Raw genomic sequence first — 5,843 nt, 5'->3', positions numbered from 1 at the left:
AGAATGCTTGGTGACTTTACTGCACCTAATTCCAATTTACATGGAAGAAGCATCTCCATTCCTACCATTGGAGCAAACAATTTTGAGCTGAAACCTCAGCTAGTTTCTCTGATGCAGCAGAACTGCAAGTTTCATGGACTTTCATCTGAAGATCCTTTTCAGTTCTTAACTGAATTCTTGCAGATCTGTGATACTGTTAAGACTAATGGAGTAGATCCTGAAGTCTACAGGCTCATGCTTTTCCCTTTTGCTGTAAGAGACAGAGCTAGAATATGGTTGGACTCTCAACCCAAAGACAGCCTGAACTCTTGGGATAAGCTGGTCACGGCTTTCTTAGCCAAGTTCTTTCCTCCTCAAAAGCTGAGCAAGCTGAGAGCTGATGTTCAAACCTTCAGACAGAAAGAAGGTGAATCCCTCTATGAAGCTTGGGAAAGATACAAGCAGCTGACCAAAAAGTGTCCTTCTGATATGCTTTCAGAATGGACCATCCTAGATATATTCTATGATGGTTTATCTGAGCTATCAAAGATGTCATTGGATACTTCTGCAGGTGGATCCATTCACCTAAAGAAAATGCCTGCAGAAGCTCAAGAACTCATTGACATGGTTGCTAATAACCAGTTTATGTACACTTCTGAGAGGAATCCTGTGAGTAATGGGACGCCTATGAAGAAGGAAGTTCTTGAAATTGATACTCTGAATGCCATATTGGCTCAGAATAAAATATTGACTCAACAAGTCAATATGATTTCTCAGAGTCTGAATGGAATGCAAGCTGCATCCAGCAGTACTCAAGAGGCATCTTCTGAGGAAGAAGCTTATGATCCTGAGAACCCTGCAATAGAAGAGTTAAAATACATGGGTGAACCATATGGAAACACCTACAATCCATCATGGAGAAATCACCCAAATCTCTCATGGAAGGATCAAAAGCCTCAACAAGGCTTTAATAATAGTGGAAGAAATAGGTTTAGCAATAGCAAGTCTTTTCCATCATCCACTCAGTAACAGACAGAGAATTCTGAGCAGAATCCATCTAGCTTAGCAAATTTAGTCTCTGATCTATCTAAGGCCACTGTGAGTTTCATGAATGAAACAAGGTCTTCCATTAGAAATTTGGAAGTACAAGTGGGCCAGCTGAGTAAAAGGATCACTGAAATCCCTCCTAGTACTCTCCCAAGCAATACAGAAGAGAATCCAAAAGGAGAGTGCAAGGCCATTGAATTAATTACCATGGCCGAACCCACAAGAGAGGAGAAGGACGTGAATCCCAAGGAAGAAGACCTCCTGGGACGTCCAGTGATCAATAAGGAGCTTCCCTCTGAGGAACCAAAGGACTCTGAGGCTCATCTAGAGACCATAGAGATTCCATTGAACCTCCTTATGCCATTCATGAGCTCTGATGAGTATTCCTCTTCTGAAGAAAATGAGGATGTTACTGAAGAGCAAGCTGCCAAGTTCCTTGGTGCAATCATGAAGCTAAATGCCAAATTATTTGGTATTGAGACTTGGGAAGATGAACCTCCCTTGTTCACCAATGAACTAAGTGATCTGGATCAACTGACATTGCCTCAGAAGAAACAGGATCCTGGAAAGTTCATAATACCTTGTACCATAGGCACCATGATCTTTAAGGCTCTGTGTGACCTTGGTTCAGGGATAAACCTCATGTCCCTCTCTGTAATAGAGAAACTGGGAATCTATGGGGTGCAAGTTGCTAAAATCTCATTAGAGATGGCAGACAATTCAAGAAAACAGGCTTATGAACAAGTAGAGGACGTCTTAGTAAAGGTTGAAGGCCTTTACATCCCTGCTAATTTCATAGTCCTGGATACTGGAAAGGAAGAGGATGAATCCATCATCCTAGGAAGACCTTTCCTAGCCACAGCAAGAGCTGTGATTGATGTGGACAGAGGAGAATTGATCCTTCAATTAAATAAGGACAACCTTGTGTTTACAACTCAAGGATCTCTCTCTGCATCCATGGAGAGGAAGCAGAAAAAGCTTCTCTCAAAGCAGAGTCAACCAAAGCCCCCACAGTCAAACTCTAAGTTTGGTGTTGGAAGGCCACAACCAAACTCTAAGTTTGGTGTCAAACCCCCATATCCAAACTCTAAGTTTGGTGTTGGGAGGTCTCAACAAAGCTCTGCACATCTGTGAGGCTCCATGAGAGCCCACTGCCAAGCTATTGATATTAAAGAAGCGCTTGTTGGGAGGTAACCCAATGTTTATTTATCTAATTTTATTTTTGTTTTTCATGTTTTCTTAGGTTCATGATCATGTGGAGTCACAAAATAAACGAAAAATTTAGAAACAGAATCAAAAACAGCGGAAGAAAAATCACACCCTGGAGGAAGCACCTGCCTGGCGTTCAACGCCAGAACAGAGCATGGTTCTGGCGCTGAACGCCCAAAATGGGCAGTATCTGGGTGCTGAACGCCCAAAATGGGCATCATCTGGGCGCTGAACGCCAGAATTGCACCCTGGAGAGGAGCTGGCGCTGAACGCCCAGAACAAGCATGGTTCTGGCGTTCAACGCCAGAAATGGGCAACAAATGGGCGTTGAACGCCTAAAATGGGCACCAACCTGGCGCTGAACGCCCAGAGTTGTGTGCAAGGGCATTTTACATGCCTAATTTGGTGCAAGGTTGTAAATCCTTGAACACCTCAGGATTTGTGGACCCCACAGGATCATCTCAGGATCTGTGGACCCCACAGGATCCCCACCTACCTCCACTCACTCTCTTCTCTCTTCTCAATCATCCTCTATTCCCAATAAACACTCTTCCCCAAAACCCTTCACCTATCACCTCCATCTCTCTTCCCTATTAACCCTTCACCACTCACATCCACCCACTCTTCCCCATAAACCTACCCAATAAACTCCACTTACCTTCAAAATTCAAATCAATTTCCCACCCAAACCCACCCATATGGCCGAACCTTAACCCCCCTCCCTTCCCTATATAAGGCCTTCCATTCTTCCTCATTTTCACACAACACAACCCTCTCTTCTCTTCTTGGCCGAAACACACCTCCCCCCTCTTCTCCATATTTTATTCTTCTTCTTCATCTAATTCTTTCTTTTCTTGCTCGAGGGCGAGCAATATTCTAAGTTTGGTGTGGTAAAAGCATAAGCTTTTTGTTTTTCCATTACCATTGATGGCACCTAAGACCGGAGAATCCTCTAGAAAAGGAAAAGGGAAGACAAAAGCTTCCACCTCCGAGTCATGGGAGATGGAAAGATTCATCTCCAAAACTCATCAAGACCACTTCTATGATGTTATGGCCAAGAAGAAGGTGATCCCTAAGGTCCCTTTCAAACTCAAGAGAAATGAGTATCCGGAGATCCGACATGAAATCCAAAGAAGAGGTTGGGAAGTTCTAACAAACCCCATCCAACAAGTCGGCATCCTAATGGTTCTAGAGTTCTATGCCAATGCATGGATCACTAGGAACCATGATCAAAGTAAGAACCCGAATCCAAAGAATTATGTTACAATGGTTCGGGGGAAATACTTAGATTTTAGCCCGGAGAATGTGAGGTTGGCGTTTAACTTGCATATGATGCAAGGAGATGAACGCCCCTACACTAGAAGGGTCAACTTTAATCAAAGGTTGGACCAAGTCCTCATGGACATATGTGTGGAAGGAGCTCAATGGAAGATTGACTCCAAAGGCAAGCCGGTTCAACTAAGAAGACTGGACCTCAAGCCTGTAGTTAGAGGATGGTTGGAGTTCATCCAACGCTCCATCATCCCCACTAGCAACCGATCTGAAGTTACTGTGGATCGGGCCATCATGATCCATAGCATCTTGATTGGAGAGGAAGTAGAAGTTCATGAAGTCATCTCCCTTGAACTCTACAAAATAGCCGAAAAGCCCTCCCCTGGGGCAAGGCTAGCTTTTCCTCATCTTATTTGCCATCTATGTTACTCAGCTGGAGCTTTCATAGAAGGAGACATTCACATTGATGAAGAGAAGCCCATCACTAAGAAAAAGATAGAGCAAGCAAGAGAGCCCATTCATGGAGCTCAAGAGGCGTATGAAACTCATGACCATGAGATCCCGGAGATGCCTCAAATGCATCTTCCTCCACAAAACTATTGGGAGCAAATCAACACTTCCCTAGGAGAATTAAGTTCCAACATGGGACAATTAAGGGTGGAACATCAAGAGCACGCCATCATCCTTCATGAAATTAGAGAAGATCAAAAAGCAATGAGGGAGGAGCAACAAAGACAAGGAAGAGACATAGAAGAGCTCAAGGACATCATTGGTTCCTCAAGAAGGAAACGCCACCATCACTAAGGTGGATTCATTCCTTGTTCTTATTTCTTCTGTTTTTTGTTTTCTATGCTAAGTGCTTATCTATGTTTGTGTCTTCATTACATGATCATTAGTAGTTAGTAACTCTGTCTTAAAGTTATGAATGTCCTATGAATCCATCAACTCTCTTAAATGAAAAATGTTTTAATTCAAAAGAACAAGAAGTACATGAGTTTCAAATTTATCCTTGAACTTAGTTTAATTATATTGATGTGGAGACAATGCTTCTTGTTTTCTGAATAAATGCTTGAACAGTGCATATGTCTTTTGAAGTTGTTGTTTAAGAATGTTAAATATGTTGGCTCTTGAAAGAATGATGACTAGGAGACATGTTATTTGATAATCTGAAAAATCATAAAAATGATTCTTGAAGCAAGAAAAAGCAGCAAAGAACAAAGCTTGTAGAAAAAAAAATATAGGTGAAAAAAATAGAAAGAAAAAGCAAGCAGAAAAAGCCAAAAGCTCTTAAAACCAAGAGGCAAGAGTAAAAAGCCAATAACCCTTAAAACCAAAAGGCAAGGGCAAATAAAAAGGATCCCAAGGCTTTGAGCATCAGTGGATAGGAGGGCCTAAAGGAATAAAATCCTGGTCTAAGCGGCTAAACCGAGCTGTCCCTAACCATGTGCTTGTGGCGTGTAGGTGTCAAGTGAAAACTTGAGACTGAGCGGTTAAAGTCAAGGTCCAAAGCAAAAAAAGAGTGTGCTTAAGAACCCTGGACACCTCTAATTAGGGACTTTAGCAAAGCTGAGTCACAATCTGAAAAGGTTCACCCAATTATGTGTCTGTGGCATTTATGTATCCGGTGGTAATACTGGAAAATAAAGTGCTTAGGGCCACGGCCAAGACTCATAAAATAGCTGTGTTTAAGAATCATCATACTAAACTAGGAGAATCAATAACACTATCTGAACTCTGAGTTCCTATAGATGCCAATCATTCTGAACCTCAATGGATAAAGTGAGATGCCAAAACTATTCAAGAGGCAAAAAGCTACAAGTCCCGCTCATCTGATTGGAGCTATGTTTCATTGATAGTTTGGAATTTATAGTATATTCTCTTCTTTTTATCCTACTTGATTTTCAGTTGCTTGGGGACAAGCAACAATTTAAGTTTGGTGTTGTGATGAGCGGATAATTTATACGCTTTTTGGCATTGTTTTTAGTATGTTTTTAGTAGAATCTAGTTACTTTTAGGGATGTTTTCATTAGTTTTTATGTTAAATTCACATTTCTGGACTTTACTATGAGTTTGTGTGTTTTTCTATGATTTCAGGTATTTTCTGGCTGAAATTGAGGGACTTGAGCAAAAATCAGATTCAGAGGTTGAAGAAGGACTGCTGATGCTGTTGGATTCTGACCTCCCTGCACTCAAAATAAATTTTCTGGAGCTACAGAACTCAAACTGGCGCGCTTCCAATTGCGTTGGAAAGTAGACATCCAGGGCTTTCCAGCAATGTATAATAGTCCATACTTTTCCGAAGTTTAGATGATGCAAACTGGCGTTCAACACCAGCT

General features: G+C 41.7%; 1 non-coding gene across 1 annotated transcript; it reads right to left on the bottom strand.

Moving 5' to 3' along the window:
- Positions 1–366: 366 nt before the first annotated feature.
- Positions 367–474, bottom strand: LOC112787945 (small nucleolar RNA R71). The gene has a single exon (XR_003195331.1). It is a non-coding gene; the product is annotated as a small nucleolar RNA R71 (small nucleolar RNA).
- Positions 475–5,843: the final 5,369 nt, after the last annotated feature.

The sequence above is a fragment of the Arachis hypogaea genome, chromosome 20 (genome assembly GCF_003086295.3).
Source record: "Arachis hypogaea cultivar Tifrunner chromosome 20, arahy.Tifrunner.gnm2.J5K5, whole genome shotgun sequence".
NCBI lineage: Eukaryota > Viridiplantae > Streptophyta > Magnoliopsida > Fabales > Fabaceae > Arachis > Arachis hypogaea.
This window is presented reverse-complemented; position numbering and strand designations above follow the sequence as displayed.